Here is a 23,220-nt window from a genome sequence, read left to right on the forward strand (position 1 = left end):
TTTCAACACTAACACAAGTGCGAAAAGTGGTTTTTCAACACTAACACAAGTGCAAAAAGTGGTTTTTCAACACTAACACAAGTGCGAAAAGTGGTTTTTCAAAACTAACACAAGTGCGAAAAGTGGTTTTTCAACACTATCACAAGTGTGAAAAGTGGTTTTTCAACACTAACACAAGTGCGAAAAGTGGTTTTTCAACACCAACACAAGTGCGAAAAGTGGTTTTTCCACACTAATACAAGTGCAAAAGTGGTTTCCTGCACCAACACAAGTGCGAAAAGTGGTTTTTCAACACTAACACAAGTGCGAAAAGTGGTTTTTCAACACTATCTCAAGTGCAAAAAGTGTTTTTTCCACACTAATACAAGTGCAATAGTGGTTTCCTGCACCAACACAAGTGAGAAAAGTGGTTTTTCAACACTAACACAAGTGCGAAAAGTGGTTTTTCAACACTAACACAAGTGCGAAAAGTGTATTTTCAACACTAACGCAAGTGCGAAAAGTGGTTTTTCAAAACTAACACAAGTGCCAAAGTGGTTTTTCAACACTAACACAAGTGCGAAAAGTGGTTTTTCAAAACTAACACAAGTGCGAAAAGTGGTTTTTCCACACTAATACAAGTGCAAAAGTGGTTTCCGGCACCAACACATGTGCGAAAAGTGGTTTTTCAACACTAACACAAGTGCGAAAAGTGGTTTTTCAACACTAACACAAGTGCGACAAGTGGTTGTTCCACACTAATACAAGTGCAAAAGTGGTTTCCTGCACCAACACAAGTGCGAAAAGTGGTTTTTCAACACTATCACAAATGCAAAAAGTGTTTTTTCCACACTAATACAAGTGCAAAAGTGGTTTCCTGCACCAACACAAGTGCGAAAAGTGGTTTTTCAACACTAACACAAGTGCGAAAAGTGGTTTTTCAACACTAACACAAGTGCGAAAAGTGGTTTTTCAACACTAACACAAGTGCGAAAAGTGGTTTTTTCCACACTAATACAAGTGCAAAAGTGGTTTCCTGCACCAACACAAGTGCGAAAAGTGGTTTTTCAACACTAACACAAGTGCGAAAAGTGGTTTTTCAACATTTACACAAGTGCGAAAAGTGGTTTTTTCCACACTAATACAAGTGCAAAAGTTGTTTCCTGCACCAACACAAGTGCGAAAAGTGGTTTTTCAACACTATCACAAGTGCAAAAAGTGTTTTTTCTGCACTAATACAAGTGCAAAAGTGGTTTCCTGCACCAACACAAATGTGAAAAGTGGTTTTTCAACACTAACACAAGTTCGAAAAGTGGTTTTTCAACACTAAAACAAGTGCGAAAAGTGGTTTTTCAACACTAACACAAGTGCGAAAAGTGGTTTTTCCACACTAATACAAGTGCAAAAGTGGTTTCCTGCACCAACACAAGTGCGAAAAGTGGTTTTTCAACACTAACACAGGTGCGAAAAGTGGTTTTTCAACACTAACACAAGTGCGAAAAGTGTTTTTTCCACACTAATACAAGTGCAAAAGTGGTTTCCTGCACAACACAAGTGCGAAAAGTGGTTTTTCAACACTAACACAAGTGTGAAAAGTGGTTTTTCAACACTAACACAAGTGCGAAAAGTGTTTTTCAACACTAACACAAGTGCGAAAAGTGGTTTTTCAACACAAACACAAGTGCGAAAAGTGGTTTTTCAACACTAACAGAAGTGCGAAAAGTGTTTTTTCCACACTAATACAAGTGCAAAAGTGGTTTCCTGCACCAACACAAGTGCGAAAAGTGGTTTTTCAACACTAACACAAGTGCGAAAAGTGGTTTTTCCACACTAATACAAGTGCAAAAGTGGTTTCCTGCACCAACACAAGTGAGAAAAGTGGTTTTTCAACACTAACACAAGTGCAAAAAGTGGTTTTTCAACACTATCACAAGTGCAAAAAGTGTTTTTTCCACACTAATACAAGTGCAAAAGTGGTTTCCTGCACCAACACAAGTGCGAAAAGTGGTTTTTCAATACTAACACAAGTGCGAAAAGTGGTCTTTCAACACTAACACAAGTGTGAAAAGTGGTTTTTCCACACTAATACAAGTGCAAAAGTGGTTTCCTGCACCAACACAAGTGCGAAAAGTGGTTTTTCAACACTAACACAAGTGCGAAAAGTGGTTTTTCCACACTAATACAAGTGCAAAAGTGGTTTCCTGCACCAACACAAGTGCGAAAAGTGGTTTTTCAACACTAACACAAGTGCGAAAAGTGGTTTTTCAAAATTAACACAAGTGCGAAAAGTGGTTTTTCAACACTATCACAAGTGCGAAAAGTGGTTTTTCAACACTAACACAAGTGCGAAAAGTGGTTTTTCAACAACAACACAAGTGCGAAAAGTGGGTTTTCCACACTAATACAAGTGCAAAAGTGGTTTCCTGCACCAACACATGTGCGAAAAGTGGTTTTTCAACACTAACACAAGTGCGAAAAGTGGTTTTTCAACACTATCTCAAGTGCAAAAAGTGTTTTTTCCACACTAATACTAGTGCAAAAGTGGTTTCCTGCACCAACACAAGTGCGAAAAGTGGTTTTTCAACACTAACACAAGTGCGAAAAGTGGTTTTTCAACACTAACACAAGTGCGAAAAGTGGTTTTTCAACACTAACACAAGTGCGAAAAGTGGTTTTTCAAAACTAACACAAGTGCCAAAGTGGTTTCCTGCACCAACACAACTGCGAAAAGTGGTTTTTCCACACTAATACAAGTGCAAAAGTGGTTTTTAAACACTAACACAAGTGCGAAAAGTGGTTTTTCAACACTAACACAAGTGCGAAAAGTGGTTTTTCCACACTAATACAAGTGCAAAAAGTGGTTTTTCAACACTATCACAAGTGCAAAAAGTGTTTTTCCACACTAATACAAGTGCAAAAGTGGTTTCCTGCACCAACACAAGTGCGAAAAGTGGGTTTTCAACACTAACACAAGTGCAAAAAGTGGTTTTTCAACACTATCACAAGTGCAAAAGTGGTTTCCTGCACAAAAACAAGTGCGAAAAGTGGTTTTTCAACACTAACACAAGTGCGAAAAGTGGTTTTTCCACACTAATACAAGTGCAAAAGTGGTTTCCTGCACAAACACAAGTGCGAAAAGTGGTTTTTCAACACTAACACAAGTGCGAAAAGTGGTTTTTCCACACTAATACAAGTGCCAAAGTGGTTTCCTGCACCAACACAACTGCGAAAAGTGGTTTTTCCACACTAATACAAGTGCAAAAGTGGTTTTTACACACTAACACAAGTGCGAAAAGTGGTTTTTCAACACGAACACAAGTGCGAAAAGTGGTTTTTCCACACTAATACAAGTGCGAAAAGTGGTTTTTCAACACTATCACAAGTGCAAAAAGTGTTTTTTCCACACTAATACAAGTGCAAAAGTGGTCTCCTGCAACAACACAAGTGCGAAAAGTGGTTTTTCACACACTAACACAAGTGCAAAAAGTGGTTTTTCAACACTATCACAAGTGCAAAAGTGGTTTCCTGCACCAACACAAGTGCGAAAAGTGGTTTTTCAACACTAACACAAGTGCGAAAAGTGGTTTTTCCACACTAATACAAGTGCAAAAGTGGTTTCCTGCACCAACACAAGTGCGAAAAGTGGTTTTTCAACACTATCACAAGTGCAAAAAGTGCTTTTTCTACACTAATACAAGTGCAAAAGTGGTTTCCTGCACCAACACAAGTGCGAAAAGTGGTTTTTCAACACTAACACAAGTGCGAAAAGGGGTTTTTCCACACTAATACAAGTGCAAAAGTGGTTTCCTGCACCAACACAAGTGCGAAAAGTGGTTTTTCAACACTATCACAAGTGCAAAAAGTGTTTTTTCTGCACTAATACAAGTGCAAAAGTGGTTTCCTGCACCAACACAAATGTGAAAAGTGGTTTTTCAACACTAACACAAGTTCGAAAAGTGGTTTTTCAACACTAAAACAAGTGCGAAAAGTGGTTTTTCAACACTAACACAAGTGCGAAAAGTGGTTTTTCCACACTAATACAAGTGCAAAAGTGGTTTCCTGCACCAACACAAGTGCGAAAAGTGGTTTTTCAACACTAACACAGGTGCGAAAAGTGGTTTTTCAACACTAACACAAGTGCGAAAAGTGTTTTTTCCACACTAATACAAGTGCAAAAGTGGTTTCCTGCACAACACAAGTGCGAAAAGTGGTTTTTCAACACTAACACAAGTGTGAAAAGTGGTTTTTCAACACTAACACAAGTGCGAAAAGTGTTTTTCAACACTAACACAAGTGCGAAAAGTGGTTTTTCAACACAAACACAAGTGCGAAAAGTGGTTTTTCAACACTAACAGAAGTGCGAAAAGTGTTTTTTCCACACTAATACAAGTGCAAAAGTGGTTTCCTGCACCAACACAAGTGCGAAAAGTGGTTTTTCAACACTAACACAAGTGCGAAAAGTGGTTTTTCCACACTAATACAAGTGCAAAAGTGGTTTCCTGCACCAACACAAGTGAGAAAAGTGGTTTTTCAACACTAACACAAGTGCAAAAAGTGGTTTTTCAACACTATCACAAGTGCAAAAAGTGTTTTTTCCACACTAATACAAGTGCAAAAGTGGTTTCCTGCACCAACACAAGTGCGAAAAGTGGTTTTTCAATACTAACACAAGTGCGAAAAGTGGTCTTTCAACACTAACACAAGTGTGAAAAGTGGTTTTTCCACACTAATACAAGTGCAAAAGTGGTTTCCTGCACCAACACAAGTGCGAAAAGTGGTTTTTCAACACTAACACAAGTGCGAAAAGTGGTTTTTCCACACTAATACAAGTGCAAAAGTGGTTTCCTGCACCAACACAAGTGCGAAAAGTGGTTTTTCAACACTAACACAAGTGCGAAAAGTGGTTTTTCAAAATTAACACAAGTGCGAAAAGTGGTTTTTCAACACTATCACAAGTGCGAAAAGTGGTTTTTCAACACTAACACAAGTGCGAAAAGTGGTTTTTCAACAACAACACAAGTGCGAAAAGTGGTTTTTCCACACTAATACAAGTGCAAAAGTGGTTTCCTGCACCAACACATGTGCGAAAAGTGGTTTTTCAACACTAACACAAGTGCGAAAAGTGGTTTTTCAACACTATCTCAAGTGCAAAAAGTGTTTTTTCCACACTAATACTAGTGCAAAAGTGGTTTCCTGCACCAACACAAGTGCGAAAAGTGGTTTTTCAACACTAACACAAGTGCGAAAAGTGGTTTTTCAACACTAACACAAGTGCGAAAAGTGGTTTTTCAACACTAACACAAGTGCGAAAAGTGGTTTTTCAAAACTAACACAAGTGCCAAAGTGGTTTCCTGCACCAACACAACTGCGAAAAGTGGTTTTTCCACACTAATACAAGTGCAAAAGTGGTTTTTAAACACTAACACAAGTGCGAAAAGTGGTTTTTCAACACTAACACAAGTGCGAAAAGTGGTTTTTCCACACTAATACAAGTGCAAAAAGTGGTTTTTCAACACTATCACAAGTGCAAAAAGTGTTTTTCCACACTAATACAAGTGCAAAAGTGGTTTCCTGCACCAACACAAGTGCGAAAAGTGGGTTTTCAACACTAACACAAGTGCAAAAAGTGGTTTTTCAACACTATCACAAGTGCAAAAGTGGTTTCCTGCACAAACACAAGTGCGAAAAGTGGTTTTTCAACACTAACACAAGTGCGAAAAGTGGTTTTTCCACACTAATACAAGTGCAAAAGTGGTTTCCTGCACAAACACAAGTGCGAAAAGTGGTTTTTCAACACTAACACAAGTGCGAAAAGTGGTTTTTCCACACTAATACAAGTGCCAAAGTGGTTTCCTGCACCAACACAACTGCGAAAAGTGGTTTTTCCACACTAATACAAGTGCAAAAGTGGTTTTTACACACTAACACAAGTGCGAAAAGTGGTTTTTCAACACGAACACAAGTGCGAAAAGTGGTTTTTCCACACTAATACAAGTGCGAAAAGTGGTTTTTCAACACTATCACAAGTGCAAAAAGTGTTTTTTCCACACTAATACAAGTGCAAAAGTGGTCTCCTGCAACAACACAAGTGCGAAAAGTGGTTTTTCACACACTAACACAAGTGCAAAAAGTGGTTTTTCAACACTATCACAAGTGCAAAAGTGGTTTCCTGCACCAACACAAGTGCGAAAAGTGGTTTTTCAACACTAACACAAGTGCGAAAAGTGGTTTTTCCACACTAATACAAGTGCAAAAGTGGTTTCCTGCACCAACACAAGTGCGAAAAGTGGTTTTTCAACACTATCACAAGTGCAAAAAGTGTTTTTTCTACACTAATACAAGTGCAAAAGTGGTTTCCTGCACCAACACAAGTGCGAAAAGTGGTTTTTCAACACTAACACAAGTGCGAAAAGGGGTTTTTCCACACTAATACAAGTGCAAAAGTGGTTTCCTGCACCAACACAAGTGCGAAAAGTGGTTTTTCAACACTAACACAAGTGCGAAAAGTGGTTTTTCCACACTAATACAAGTGCAAAAGTGGTTTCCGGCACCAACACATGTGCGAAAAGTGGTTTTTCAACACTAACACAAGTGCAAAAAGTGGTTTTTCAACACTAACACAAGTGCGACAAGTGGTTGTTCCACACTAATACAAGTGCAAAAGTGGTTTCCTGCACCAACACAAGTGCGAAAAGTGGTTTTTCAACACTAACACAAGTGCGAAAAGTGGTTTTTCAACACTAACACAAGTGCGAAAAGTGGTTTTTCAACACTAACACAAGTGCGAAAAGTGGTTTTTTCCACACTAACACAAGTGCAAAAGTGGTTTCCTGCACCAACACAAGTGCAAAAAGTGGTTTTTCAACACTAACACAAGTGCGAAAAGTGGTTTTTCAACATTTACACAAGTGCGAAAAGTGGTTTTTTCCACACTAATACAAGTGCAAAAGTTGTTTCCTGCACCAACACAAGTGCGAAAAGTGGTTTTTCAACACTATCACAAGTGCAAAAAGTGTTTTTTCTACACTAATACAAGTGCAAAAGTGGTTTCCTGCACCAACACAAATGTGAAAAGTGGTTTTTCAACACTAACACAAGTTCGAAAAGTGGTTTTTCAACACTAAAACAAGTGCGAAAAGTGGTTTTTCAACACTAACACAAGTGCGAAAATTGGTTTTTCCACACTAATACAAGTGCAAAAGTGGTTTCCTGCACCAACACAAGTGCGAAAAGTGGTTTTTCAACACTAACACAGGTGCGAAAAGTGGTTTTTCAACACTAACACAAGTGCGAAAAGTGTTTTTTCCACACTAATACAAGTGCAAAAGTGGTTTCCTGCACAACACAAGTGCGAAAAGTGGTTTTTCAACACTAACACAAGTGTGAAAAGTGGTTTTTCAACACTAACACAAGTGCGAAAAGTGTTTTTCAACACTAACACAAGTGCGAAAAGTGGTTTTTCAACACAAACACAAGTGCGAAAAGTGGTTTTTCAACACTAACACAAGTGCGAAAAGTGTTTTTTCCACACTAATACAAGTGCAAAAGTGGTTTCCTGCACCAACACAAGTGCGAAAAGTGGTTTTTCAACACTAACACAAGTGCGAAAAGTGGTTTTTCCACACTAATACAAGTGCAAAAGTGGTTTCCTGCACCAACACAAGTGAGAAAAGTGGTTTTTCAACACTAACACAAGTGCAAAAAGTGGTTTTTCAACACTATCACAAGTGCAAAAAGTGTTTTTTCCACACTAATACAAGTGCAAAAGTGGTTTCCTGCACCAACACAAGTGCGAAAAGTCGTTTTTCAATACTAACACAAGTGCGAAAAGTGGTCTTTCAACACTAACACAAGTGTGAAAAGTGGTTTTTCCACACTAATACAAGTGCAAAAGTGGTTTCCTGCACCAATACAAGTGCGAAAAGTGGTTTTTCAACACTAACACAAGTGCGAAAAGTGGTTTTTCAACACTAACACAAGTGCGAAAAGTGGTTTTTCCACACTAATACAAGTGCAAAAGTGGTTTCCTGCACCAACACAAGTGCGAAAAGTGGTTTTTCAACACTAACACAAGTGCAAAAAGTGGTTTTTCAACACTATCACAAGTGCGAAAAGTGGTTTTTCAACACTAACACAAGTGCGAAAAGTGGTTTTTCCACACTAATACAAGTGCAAAAGTGGTTTCCTGCACCAACACAAGTGCGAAAAGTGGTTTTTCAACACTAACACAAGTGCGAAAAGTGGTTTTTCAAAACTAACACAAGTGCGAAAAGTGGTTTTTCAACACTATCACAAGTGCGAAAAGTGGTTTTTCAACACTAACACAAGTGCGAAAAGTGGTTTTTCAACAACAACACAAGTGCGAAAAGTGGTTTTTCCACACTAATACAAGTGCAAAAGTGGTTTCCTGCACCAACACAAGTGCGAAATGTGGTTTTTCAACACTAACACAAGTGCGAAAAGTGGTTTTTCAACACTATCTCAAGTGCAAAAAGTGTTTTTTCCACACAAATACAAGTGCAAAAGTGGTTTCCTGCACCAACACAAGTGCGAAAAGTGGTTTTTCAACACTATCACAAGTGCGAAAAGTGGTTTTTCAACACTAACACAAGTGCGAAAAGTGGTTTTTCAACAACAACACAAGTGCGAAAAGTGGTTTTTCCACACTAATACAAGTGCAAAAGTGGTTTCCTGCACCAACACAAGTGCGAAAAGTGGTTTTTCAACACTATCTCAAGTGCAAAAAGTGTTTTTTCCACACTAATACAAGTGCAAAAGTGGTTTCCTGCACCAACACAAGTGCGAAAAGTGTTTTTTCCACACTAATACAAGTGCAAAAGTGGTTTCCTGCACCAACACAAGTGCGAAAAGTGGTTTTTCAACACTATCACAAGTGCAAAAAGTGTTTTTTCTACACTAATACAAGTGCAAAAGTGGTTTCCTGCACCAACACAAATGTGAAAAGTGGTTTTTCAACACTAACACAAGTTCGAAAAGTGGTTTTTCAACACTAACACAAGTGCGAAAAGTGGTTTTTCAACACTAACACAAGTGCGAAAAGTGGTTTTTCAACACTAACACAGGTGCGAAAAGTGGTTTTTCAACACTAACACAAGTGCGAAAAGTGTTTTTTCCACACTAATACAAGTGCAAAAGTGGTTTCCTGCACAACACAAGTGCGAAAAGTGGTTTTTCAACTCTAACACAAGTGTGAAAAGTGGTTTTTCAACACTAACACAAGTGCGAAAAGTGTTTTTCAACACTAACACAAGTGCGAAAAGTGGCTTTTCAACACTAACACAAGTGCGAAAAGTGGTTTTTCAACACTAACACAAGTGCGAAAAGTGTTTTTTCCACACTAATACAAGTGCAAAAGTGGTTTCCTGCACCAACACAAGTGCGAAAAGTGGTTTTTCAACACTAACACAAGTGCGAAAAGTGGTTTTTCCACACTAATACAAGTGCAAAAGTGGTTTCCTGCACCAACACAAGTGCGAAAAGTGGTTTTTCAATACTAACACAAGTGCGAAAAGTGGTCTTTCAACACTAACACAAGTGTGAAAAGTGCTTTTTCCACACTAATACAAGTGCAAAAGTGGTTTCCTGCACCAATACAAGTGCGAAAAGTGGTTTTTCAACACTAACACAACTGCGAAAAGTGGTTTTTCAACACTAACACAAGTGCGAAAAGTGGTTTTTCCACACTAATACAAGTGCAAAAGTGGTTTCCTGCACCAACACAAGTGCGAAAAGTGGTTTTTCAACACTAACACAAGTGTAAAAAGTGGTTTTTCAACACTATCACAAGTGCGAAAAGTGGTTTTTCAACACTAACAGAAGTGCGAAAAGTGGTTTTTCCACACTAATACAAGTGCAAAAGTGGTTTCCTGCACCAACACAAGTGCGAAAAATGGTTTTTCAACACTAACACAAGTGCGAAAAGTGGTTTTTCAACACTAACACAAGTGCGAAAAGTGGTTTTTCCACACTAATACAAGTGCAAAAGTGGTTTCCTGCACCAACACAAGTGCGAAAAGTGTTTTTTCAACACTAACACAAGTGCGAAAAGTGGTTTTTCAAAACTAACACAAGTGCGAAAAGTGGTTTTTCAACACTACCACAAGTGCGAAAAGTGGTTTTTCAACACTAACACAAGTGCGAAAAGTGGTTTTTCAACAACAACACAAGTGCGAAAAGTGGTTTTTCCACACTAATACAAGTGCAAAAGTGGTTTCCTGCACCAACACATGTGCGAAAAGTGGTTTTTCAACACTAACACAAGTGCGAAAAGTGGTTTTTCAACACTATCTCAAGTGCAAAAAGTGTTTTTTCCACACTAATACAAGTGCAAAAGTGGTTTCCTGCACCAACACAAGTGCGAAAAGTGGTTTTTCAACACTAACACAAGTGCGAAAAGTGGTTTTTCAACACTAACACAAGTGCGAAAAGTGGTTTTTCAACACTAACACAAGTGCGAAAAGTGGTTTTTCAACACTAACACAAGTGCCAAAGTGGTTTCCTGCACCAACACAACTGCGAAAAGTGGTTTTTCCACACTAATACAAGTGCAAAAGTGTTTTTTAAACACTAACACAAGTGCCAAAGTGGTTTCCTGCACCAACACAACTGCGAAAAGTGGTTTTTCCACACTAATACAAGTGCAAAAGTGGTTTCCTGCACCAACACAAGTGCGAAAAGTGGTTTTTCAACACTAACACAGGTGCGAAAAGTGGTTTTTCAACACTAACACAAGTGCGAAAAGTGTTTTTTCCACACTAATACAAGTGCAAAAGTGGTTTCCTGCACAACACAAGTGCGAAAAGTGGTTTTTCAACACTAACACAAGTGTGAAAAGTGGTTTTTCAACACTAACACAAGTGCGAAAAGTGTTTTTCAACACTAACACAACTGCGAAAAGTGGTTTTTCAACACTAACACAAGTGCGAAAAGTGGTTTTTCAACAACAACACAAGTGCGAAAAGTGGTTTTTCCACACTAATACAAGTGCAAAAGTGGTTTCCTGCACCAACACAAGTGCGAAAAGTGGTTTTTCAACACTAACACAAGTGCGAAAAGTGGTTTTTCAAAACTAACACAAGTGCGAAAAGTGGTTTTTCAACACTATCACAAGTGCGAAAAGTGGTTTTTCAACACTAACACAAGTGCGAAAAGTGGTTTTTCAACAACAACACAAGTGCGAAAAGTGGTTTTTCCACACTAATACAAGTGCAAAAGTGGTTTCCTGCACCAACACAAGTGCGAAATGTGGTTTTTCAACACTAACACAAGTGCGAAAAGTGGTTTTTCAACACTATCTCAAGTGCAAAAAGTGTTTTTTCCACACTAATACAAGTGCAAAAGTGGTTTCCTGCACCAACACAAGTGCGAAAAGTGGTTTTTCAACACTATCACAAGTGCGAAAAGTGGTTTTTCAACACTAACACAAGTGCGAAAAGTGGTTTTTCAACAACAACACAAGTGCGAAAAGTGGTTTTTCCACACTAATACAAGTGCAAAAGTGGTTTCCTGCACCAACACAAGTGCGAAAAGTGGTTTTTCAACACTATCTCAAGTGCAAAAAGTGTTTTTTCCACACTAATACAAGTGCAAAAGTGGTTTCCTGCACCAACACAAGTGCGAAAAGTGTTTTTTCCACACTAATACAAGTGCAAAAGTGGTTTCCTGCACCAACACAAGTGCGAAAAGTGGTTTTTCAACACTATCACAAGTGCAAAAAGTGTTTTTTCTACACTAATACAAGTGCAAAAGTGGTTTCCTGCACCAACACAAATGTGAAAAGTGGTTTTTCAACACTAACACAAGTTCGAAAAGTGGTTTTTCAACACTAACACAAGTGCGAAAAGTGGTTTTTCAACACTAACACAAGTGCGAAAAGTGGTTTTTCAACACTAACACAGGTGCGAAAAGTGGTTTTTCAACACTAACACAAGTGCGAAAAGTGTTTTTTCCACACTAATACAAGTGCAAAAGTGGTTTCCTGCACAACACAAGTGCGAAAAGTGGTTTTTCAACTCTAACACAAGTGTGAAAAGTGGTTTTTCAACACTAACACAAGTGCGAAAAGTGTTTTTCAACACTAACACAAGTGCGAAAAGTGGCTTTTCAACACTAACACAAGTGCGAAAAGTGGTTTTTCAACACTAACACAAGTGCGAAAAGTGTTTTTTCCACACTAATACAAGTGCAAAAGTGGTTTCCTGCACCAACACAAGTGCGAAAAGTGGTTTTTCAACACTAACACAAGTGCGAAAAGTGGTTTTTCCACACTAATACAAGTGCAAAAGTGGTTTCCTGCACCAACACAAGTGCGAAAAGTGGTTTTTCAATACTAACACAAGTGCGAAAAGTGGTCTTTCAACACTAACACAAGTGTGAAAAGTGCTTTTTCCACACTAATACAAGTGCAAAAGTGGTTTCCTGCACCAATACAAGTGCGAAAAGTGGTTTTTCAACACTAACACAACTGCGAAAAGTGGTTTTTCAACACTAACACAAGTGCGAAAAGTGGTTTTTCCACACTAATACAAGTGCAAAAGTGGTTTCCTGCACCAACACAAGTGCGAAAAGTGGTTTTTCAACACTAACACAAGTGTAAAAAGTGGTTTTTCAACACTATCACAAGTGCGAAAAGTGGTTTTTCAACACTAACAGAAGTGAGAAAAGTGGTTTTTCCACACTAATACAAGTGCAAAAGTGGTTTCCTGCACCAACACAAGTGCGAAAAATGGTTTTTCAACACTAACACAAGTGCGAAAAGTGGTTTTTCAACACTAACACAAGTGCGAAAAGTGGTTTTTCCACACTAATACAAGTGCAAAAGTGGTTTCCTGCACCAACACAAGTGCGAAAAGTGTTTTTTCAACACTAACACAAGTGCGAAAAGTGGTTTTTCAAAACTAACACAAGTGCGAAAAGTGGTTTTTCAACACTACCACAAGTGCGAAAAGTGGTTTTTCAACACTAACACAAGTGCGAAAAGTGGTTTTTCAACAACAACACAAGTGCGAAAAGTGGTTTTTCCACACTAATACAAGTGCAAAAGTGGTTTCCTGCACCAACACATGTGCGAAAAGTGGTTTTTCAACACTAACACAAGTGCGAAAAGTGGTTTTTCAACACTATCTCAAGTGCAAAAAGTGTTTTTTCCACACTAATACAAGTGCAAAAGTGGTTTCCTGCACCAACACAAGTGCGAAAAGTGGTTTTTCAACACTAACACAAGTGCGAAAAGTGGTTTTTCAACACTAACACAAGTGCGAAAAGTGGTTTTTCAACACTAACACAAGTGCGAAAAGTGGTTTTTCAACACTAACACAAGTGCCAAAGTGGTTTCCTGCACCAACACAACTGCGAAAAGTGGTTTTTCCACACTAATACAAGTGCAAAAGTGTTTTTTAAACACTAACACAAGTGCCAAAGTGGTTTCCTGCACCAACACAACTGCGAAAAGTGGTTTTTCCACACTAATACAAGTGCAAAAGTGGTTTCCTGCACCAACACAAGTGCGAAAAGTGGTTTTTCAACACTAACACAGGTGCGAAAAGTGGTTTTTCAACACTAACACAAGTGCGAAAAGTGTTTTTTCCACACTAATACAAGTGCAAAAGTGGTTTCCTGCACAACACAAGTGCGAAAAGTGGTTTTTCAACACTAACACAAGTGTGAAAAGTGGTTTTTCAACACTAACACAAGTGCGAAAAGTGTTTTTCAACACTAACACAAGTGCGAAAAGTGGTTTTTCAACACTAACACAAGTGCGAAAAGTGGTTTTTCAACACTAACACAAGTGCGAAAAGTGTTTTTTCCACACTAATACAAGTGCAAAAGTGGTTTCCTGCACCAACACAAGTGCGAAAAGTGGTTTTTCAACACTAACACAAGTGCGAAAAGTGGTTTTTCCACACTAATACAAGTGCAAAAGTGGTTTCCTGCACCAACACAAGTGAGAAAAGTGATTTTTCAACACTAACACAAGTGCAAAAAGTGGTTTTTCAACACTATCACAAGTGCAAAAAGTGTTTTTTCCACACTAATACAAGTGCAAAAGTGGTTTCCTGCACCAACACAAGTGCGAAAAGTGGTTTTTCAATACTAACACAAGTGCGAAAAGGGGTCTTTCAACACTAACACAAGTGCGAAAAGTGCTTTTTCCACACTAATACAAGTGCAAAAGTGGTTTCCTGCACCAATACAAGTGCGAAAAGTGGTTTTTCAACACTAACACAAGTGCGAAAAGTGGTTTTTCAACACTAACACAAGTGCGAAAAGTGGTTTTTCCACACTAATACAAGTGCAAAAGTGGTTTCCTGCACCAACACAAGTGCGAAAAGTGGTTTTTCAACACTAACACAAGTGCAAAAAGTGGTTTTTCAACACTATCACAAGTGCGAAAAGTGGTTTTTCAACACTAACACAAGTGCGAAAAGTGGTTTTTCCACACTAATACAAGTGCAAAAGTGGTTTCCTGCACCAACACAAGTGTGAAAAGTGGTTTTTCAACACTAACACAAGTGCGAAAAGTGGGTTTTCAACACTAACACAAGTGCGAAAAGTGGTTTTTCCACACTAATACAAGTGCAAAAGTGGTTTCCTGCACCAACACAAGTGCGAAAAGTGGTTTTTCAACACTAACACAAGTGCGAAAAGTGGTTTTTCAAAACTAACACAAGTGCGAAAAGTGGTTTTTCAACACTATCCCAAGTGCGAAAAGTGGTTTTTCAACACTAACACAAGTGCGAAAAGTGGTTTTTCAACAACAAAACAAGTGCGAAAAGTGGTTTTTCCACACTAATACAAGTGCAAAAGTGGTTTCCTGCACCAACACAAGTGCGAAAAGTGTTTTTTCAACACTAACACAAGTGCGAAAAGTGGTTTTTCAACACTATCTCAAGTGCAAAAAGTGTTTTTTCCACACTAATACAAGTGCAAAAGTGGTTTCCTGCACCAACACAAGTGCGAAAAGTGGTTTTTCAACACTAACACAAGTGCGAAAAGTGGTTTTTCAACACTAACACAAGTGCGAAAAGTGGTTTTTCAACACTAACACAAGTGCGAAAAGTGGTTTTTCAAAACTAACACAAGTGCCAAAGTGGTTTCCTGCACCAACACAACTGCGAAAAGTGGTTTTTCCACACTAATACAAGTGCAAAAGTGGTTTTTAAACACTAACACAAGTGCGAAAAGTGGTTTTTCAACACTAACACAAGTGCGAAAAGTGGTTTTTCCACACTAATACAAGTGCAAAAAGTGGTTTTTCAACACTATCACAAGTGCAAAAAGTGTTTTTTCCACACTAATACAAGTGCAAAAGTGGTTTCCTGCACCAACACAAGTGCGAAAAGTGGTTTTTCAACACTAACACAAGTGCAAAAAGTGGTTTTTCAACACTATCACAAGTGCGAAAAGTGGTTTTTCAACACTAACACAAGTGCGAAAAGTGGTTTTTCAACACTAACACAAGTGCGAAAAGTGGTTTTTCAACACGAACACAAGTGCGAAAAGTGGTTTTTCCACACTAATACAAGTGCGAAAAGTGGTTTTTCAACACTATCACAAGTGCAAAAAGTGTTTTTTCCACACTAATACAAGTGCAAAAGTGGTTTCCTGCACCAACACAAGTGCGAAAAGTGGTTTTTCACACACTAACACAAGTGCGAAAAGTGGTTTTTCAACACTATCACAAGTGCAGAAGTGGTTTCCTGCACTAACACAAGTGCGAAAAGTGGTTTTTCAACACTAACACAAGTGCGAAAAGTGGTTTTTCCACACTAATACAAGTGCAAAAGTGGTTTCCTGCACCAACACAAGTGCGAAAAGTGGTTTTTCAACACTAACACAAGTGCGAAAAGTGGTTTTTCAACACTAACACAAGTGCGAAAAGTGTTTTTTCCACACTAATACAAGTGCAAAAGTGGTTTCCTGCACCAACACAAGTGCAAAAAGTGGTTTTTCAACACTAACACAAGTGCGAAAAGTGGTTTTTCCACACTAATACAAGTGCAAAAGTGGTTTCCTGCACCAACACAAGTGAGAAAAGTGGTTTTTCAACACTAACACAAGTGCAAAAAGTGGTTTTTCAACACTATCACAAGTGCAAAAAGTGTTTTTTCCACACTAATACAAGTGCAAAAGTGGTTTCCTGCACCAACACAAGTGCGAAAAGTGGTTTTTCAATACTAACACAAGTGCGAAAAGTGGTCTTTCAACACTAACACAAGTGTGAAAAGTGGTTTTTCCACACTAATACAAGTGCAAAAGTGGTTTCCTGCACCAACACAAGTGCGAAAAGTGGTTTTTCAACACTATCACAAGTGCAAAAAGTGTTTTTTCCACACTAATACAAGTGCGAAAAGTGGTTTTTCAACACTAACACAAGTGCAAAAAGTGTTTTTTCTACACTAATACAAGTGCAAAAATGGTTTCCTGCACCAACACAAGTGCGAAAAGTGGTTTTTCAACACTAACACAAGTGCAAAAAGGGGTTTTTCCACACTAATACAAGTGCAAAAGTGGTTTCCTGCACCAACACAAGTGCGAAAAGTGGTTTTTCAACACTAACACAAGTGCGAAAAGTGGTTTTTCAACACTAACACAAGTGCGAAAAGTGGTTTTTCAACACTAACACAAGTGCGAAAAGTGGTTTTTTCCACACTAACACAAGTGCAAAAGTGGTGTCCTGCACCAACACAAGTGCGAAAAGTGGTTTTTCAACACTAACACAAGTGCGAAAAGTGGTTTTTCAACATTTACACAAGTGCGAAAAGTGGTTTTTTCCACACTAATACAAGTGCAAAAGTTGTTTCCTGCACCAACACAAGTGCGAAAAGTGGTTTTTCAACACTATCACAAGTGCAAAAAGTGTTTTTTCTACACTAATACAAGTGCAAAAGTGGTTTCCTGCACCAACACAAATGTGAAAAGTGGTTTTTCAACACTAACACAAGTTCGAAAAGTGGTTTTTCAACACTAAAACAAGTGCGAAAAGTGGTTTTTCAACACTAACACAAGTGCGAAAAGTGGTTTTTCCACACTAATACAAGTGCAAAAGTGGTTTCCTGCCCCAACACAAGTGCGAAAAGTGGTTTTTCAACACTAACACAGGTGCGAAAAGTGGTTTTTCAACACTAACACAAGTGCGAAAAGTGTTTTTTCCACACTAATACAAGTGCAAAAGTGGTTTCCTGCACAACACAAGTGCGAAAAGTGGTTTTTCAACACTAACACAAGTGTGAAAAGTGGTTTTTCAACACTAACACAAGTGCGAAAAGTGTTTTTCAACACTAACACAAGTGCGAAAAGTGGTTTTTCAACACAAACACAAGTGCGAAAAGTGGTTTTTCAACACTAACACAAGTGCGAAAAGTGTTTTTTCCACACTAATACAAGTGCAAAAGTGGTTTCCTGCACCAACACAAGTGCGAAAAGTGGTTTTTCAACACTAACACAAGTGCGAAAAGTGGTTTTTCCACACTAATACAAGTGCAAAAGTGGTTTCCTGCACCAACACAAGTGAGAAAAGTGGTTTTTCAACACTAACACAAGTGCAAAAAGTGGTTTTTCAACACTATCACAAGTGCAAAAAGTGTTTTTTCCACACTAATACAAGTGCAAAAGTGGTTTCCTGCACCAACACAAGTGCGAAAAGTCGTTTTTCAATACTAACACAAGTGCGAAAAGTGGTCTTTCAACACTAACACAAGTGTGAAAAGTGGTTTTTCCACACTAATACAAGTGCAAAAGTGGTTTCCTGCACCAATACAAGTGCGAAAAGTGGTTTTTCAACACTAACACAAGTGCGAAAAGTGGTTTTTCAACACTAACACAAGTGCGAAAAGTGGTTTTTCCACACTAATACAAGTGCAAAAGTGGTTTCCTGCACCAACACAAGTGCGAAAAGTGGTTTTTCAACACTAACACAAGTGCAAAAAGTGGTTTTTCAACACTATCACAAGTGCGAAAAGTGGTTTTTCAACACTAACACAAGTGCGAAAAGTGGTTTTTCCACACTAATACAAGTGCAAAAGTGGTTTCCTGCACCAACACAAGTGCGAAAAGTGGTTTTTCAACACTAACACAAGTGCGAAAAGTGGTTTTTCAAAACTAACACAAGTGCGAAAAGTGGTTTTTCAACACTATCACAAGTGTGAAAAGTGGTTTTTCAACACTAACACAAGTGCGAAAAGTGGTTTTTCAACAACAACACAAGTGCGAAAAGTGGTTTTTCCACACTAATACAAGTGCAAAAGTGGTTTCCTGCACCAACACAAGTGCGAAATGTGGTTTTTCAACACTAACACAAGTGCGAAAAGTGGTTTTTCAACACTATCTCAAGTGCAAAAAGTGTTTTTTCCACACTAATACAAGTGCAAAAGTGGTTTCCTGCACCAACACAAGTGCGAAAAGTGGTTTTTCAACACTATCACAAGTGCGAAAAGTGGTTTTTCAACACTAACACAAGTGCGAAAAGTGGTTTTTCAACAACAACACAAGTGCGAAAAGTGGTTTTTCCACACTAATACAAGTGCAAAAGTGGTTTCCTGCACCAACACAAGTGCGAAAAGTGGTTTTTCAACACTATCTCAAGTGCAAAAAGTGTTTTTTCCACACTAATACAAGTGCAAAAGTGGTTTCCTGCACCAACACAAGTGCGAAAAGTGTTTTTTCCACACTAATACAAGTGCAAAAGTGGTTTCCTGCACCAACACAAGTGCGAAAAGTGGTTTTTCAACACTATCACAAGTGCAAAAAGTGTTTTTTCTACACTAATACAAGTGCAAAAGTGGTTTCCTGCACCAACACAAATGTGAAAAGTGGTTTTTCAACACTAACACAAGTTCGAAAAGTGGTTTTTCAACACTAACACAAGTGCGAAAAGTGGTTTTTCAACACTAACACAAGTGCGAAAAGTGGTTTTTCAACACTAACACAGGTGCGAAAAGTGGTTTTTCAACACTAACACAAGTGCGAAAAGTGTTTTTTCCACACTAATACAAGTGCAAAAGTGGTTTCCTGCACAACACAAGTGCGAAAAGTGGTTTTTCAACTCTAACACAAGTGTGAAAAGTGGTTTTTCAACACGAACACAAATGCGAAAAGTGTTTTTCAACACTAACACAAGTGCGAAAAGTGGCTTTTCAACACTAACACAAGTGCGAAAAGTGGTTTTTCAACACTAACACAAGTGCGAAAAGTGTTTTTTCCACACTAATACAAGTGCAAAAGTGGTTTCCTGCACCAACACAAGTGCGAAAAGTGGTTTTTCAACACTAACACAAGTGCGAAAAGTGGTTTTTCCACACTAATACAAGTGCAAAAGTGGTTTCCTGCACCAACACAAGTGCGAAAAGTGGTTTTTCAATACTAACACAAGTGCGAAAAGTGGTCTTTCAACACTAACACAAGTGTGAAAAGTGCTTTTTCCACACTAATACAAGTGCAAAAGTGGTTTCCTGCACCAATACAAGTGCGAAAAGTGGTTTTTCAACACTAACACAACTGCGAAAAGTGGTTTTTCAACACTATCACAAGTGCGAAAAGTGGTTTTTCAACACTAACAGAAGTGCGAAAAGTGGTTTTTCCACACTAATACAAGTGCAAAAGTGGTTTCCTGCACCAACACAAGTGCGAAAAGTGGTTTTTCAACACTAACACAAGTGCGAAAAGTGGTTTTTCAACACTAACACAAGTGCGAAAAGTGGTTTTTCCACACTAATACAAGTGCAAAAGTGGTTTCCTGCACCAACACAAGTGCGAAAAGTGTTTTTTCAACACTAACACAAGTGCGAAAAGTGGTTTTTCAAAACTAACACAAGTGCGAAAAGTGGTTTTTCAACACTACCACAAGTGCGAAAAGTGGTTTTTCAACACTAACACAAGTGCGAAAAGTGGTTTTTCAACACTAACACAAGTGCGAAAAGTGGTTTTTCAACACTAACACAAGTGCGAAAAGTGGTTTTTCAAAACTAACACAAGTGCCAAAGTGGTTTCCTGCACCAACACAACTGCGAAAAGTGGTTTTTCCACACTAATACAAGTGCAAAAGTGTTTTTTAAACACTAACACAAGTGCCAAAGTGGTTTCCTGCACCAACACAACTGCGAAAAGTGGTTTTTCCACACTAATACAAGTGCAAAAGTGGTTTCCTGCACCAACACAAGTGCGAAAAGTGGTTTTTCAACACTAACACAGGTGCGAAAAGTGGTTTTTCAACACTAACACAAGTGCGAAAAGTGTTTTTTCCACACTAATACAAGTGCAAAAGTGGTTTCCTGCACAACACAAGTGCGAAAAGTGGTTTTTCAACACTAACACAAGTGTGAAAAGTGGTTTTTCAACACTAACACAAGTGCGAAAAGTGTTTTTCAACACTAACACAAGTGCGAAAAGTGGTTTTTCAACACTAACACAAGTGCGAAAAGTGGTTTTTCAACACTAACACAAGTGCGAAAAGTGTTTTTTCCACACTAATACAAGTGCAAAAGTGGTTTCCTGCACCAACACAAGTGCGAAAAGTGGTTTTTCAACACTAACACAAGTGCGAAAAGTGGTTTTTCCACACTAATACAAGTGCAAAAGTGGTTTCCTGCACCAACACAAGTGAGAAAAGTGATTTTTCAACACTAACACAAGTGCAAAAAGTGGTTTTTCAACACTATCACAAGTGCAAAAAGTGTTTTTTCCACACTAATACAAGTGCAAAAGTGGTTTCCTGCACCAACACAAGTGCGAAAAGTGGTTTTTCAATACTAACACAAGTGCGAAAAGGGGTCTTTCAACACTAACACAAGTGTGAAAAGTGCTTTTTCCACACTAATACAAGTGCAAAAGTGGTTTCCTGCACCAATACAAGTGCGAAAAGTGGTTTTTCAACACTAACACAAGTGCGAAAAGTGGTTTTTCAACACTAACACAAGTGCGAAAAGTGGTTTTTCCACACTAATACAAGTGCAAAAGTGGTTTCCTGCACCAACACAAGTGCGAAAAGTGGTTTTTCAACACTAACACAAGTGCAAAAAGTGGTTTTTCAACACTATCACAAGTGCGAAAAGTGGTTTTTCAACACTAACACAAGTGCGAAAAGTGGTTTTTCCACACTAATACAAGTGCAAAAGTGGTTTCCTGCACCAACACAAGTGCGAAAAGTGGTTTTTCAACACTAACACAAGTGCGAAAAGTGGTTTTTCAACACTAACACAAGTGCGAAAAGTGGTTTTTCCACACTAATACAAGTGCAAAAGTGGTTTCCTGCACCAACACAAGTGCGAAAAGTGGTTTTTCAACACTAACACAAGTGCGAAAAGTGGTTTTTCAAAACTAACACAAGTGCGAAAAGTGGTTTTTCAACACTATCCCAAGTGCGAAAAGTGGTTTTTCAACACTAACACAAGTGCGAAAAGTGGTTTTTCAACAACAAAACAAGTGCGAAAAGTGGTTTTTCCACACTAATACAAGTGCAAAAGTGGTTTCCTGCACCAACACAAGTGCGAAAAGTGTTTTTTCAACACTAACACAAGTGCGAAAAGTGGTTTTTCAACACTATCTCAAGTGCAAAAAGTGTTTTTTCCACACTAATACAAGTGCAAAAGTGGTTTCCTGCACCAACACAAGTGCGAAAAGTGGTTTTTCAACACTAACACAAGTGCGAAAAGTGGTTTTTCAACACTAACACAAGTGCGAAAAGTGGTTTTTCAAAACTAACACAAGTGCCAAAGTGGTTTCCTGCACCAACACAACTGCGAAAAGTGGTTTTTCCACACTAATACAAGTGCAAAAGTGGTTTTTAAACACTAACACAAGTGCGAAAAGTGGTTTTTCAACACTAACACAAGTGCGAAAAGTGGTTTTTCCACACTAATACAAGTGCAAAAAGTGGTTTTTCAACACTATCACAAGTGCAAAAAGTGTTTTTTCCACACTAATACAAGTGCAAAAGTGGTTTCCTGCACCAACACAAGTGCGAAAAGTGGTTTTTCAACACTAACACAAGTGCAAAAAGTGGTTTTTCAACACTATCACAAGTGCGAAAAGTGGTTTTTCAACACTAACACAAGTGCGAAAAGTGGTTTTTCAACACTAACACAAGTGCGAAAAGTGGTTTTTCAACACTAACACAAGTGCGAAAAGTGGTTTTTCCACACTAATACAAGTGCGAAAAGTGGTTTTTCAACACTATCACAAGTGCAAAAAGTGTTTTTTCCACACTAATACAAGTGCAAAAGTGGTTTCCTGCACCAACACAAGTGCGAAAAGTGGTTTTTCACACACTAACACAAGTGCGAAAAGTGGTTTTTCAACACTATCACAAGTGCAGAAGTGGTTTCCTGCACTAACACAAGTGCGAAAAGTGGTTTTTCAACACTAACACAAGTGCGAAAAGTGGTTTTTCCACACTAATACAAGTGCAAAAGTGGTTTCCTGCACCAACACAAGTGCGAAAAGTGGTTTTTCAACACTAACACAAGTGCGAAAAGTGGTTTTTCAACACTAACACAAGTGCGAAAAGTGTTTTTTCCACACTAATACAAGTGCAAAAGTGGTTTCCTGCACCAACACAAGTGCAAAAAGTGGTTTTTCAACACTAACACAAGTGCGAAAAGTGGTTTTTCCACACTAATACAAGTGCAAAAGTGGTTTCCTGCACCAACACAAGTGAGAAAAGTGGTTTTTCAACACTAACACAAGTGCAAAAAGTGGTTTTTCAACACTATCACAAGTGCAAAAAGTGTTTTTTCCACACTAATACAAGTGCAAAAGTGGTTTCCTGCACCAACACAAGTGCGAAAAGTGGTTTTTCAATACTAACACAAGTGCGAAAAGTGGTCTTTCAACACTAACACAAGTGTGAAAAGTGGTTTTTCCACACTAATACAAGTGCAAAAGTGGTTTCCTGCACCAACACAAGTGCGAAAAGTGGTTTTTCAACACTATCACAAGTGCAAAAAGTGTTTTTTCTACACTAATACAAGTGCAAAAAGTGTTTTTTCCACACTAATACAAGTGCGAAAAGTGGTTTTTCAACACTAACACAAGTGCAAAAAGTGTTTTTTCTACACTAATACAAGTGCAAAAATGGTTTCCTGCACCAACACAAGTGCGAAAAGTGGTTTTTCAACACTAACACAAGTGCGAAAAGGGGTTTTTCCACACTAATACAAGTGCAAAAGTGGTTTCCTGCACCAACACAAGTGCGAAAAGTGGTTTTTCAACACTAACACAAGTGCG

Source organism: Myxine glutinosa, unplaced genomic scaffold (genome assembly GCF_964187855.1).
Source record: "Myxine glutinosa unplaced genomic scaffold, kmMyxGlut1.1 SCAFFOLD_161, whole genome shotgun sequence".
NCBI lineage: Eukaryota > Metazoa > Chordata > Myxini > Myxiniformes > Myxinidae > Myxine > Myxine glutinosa.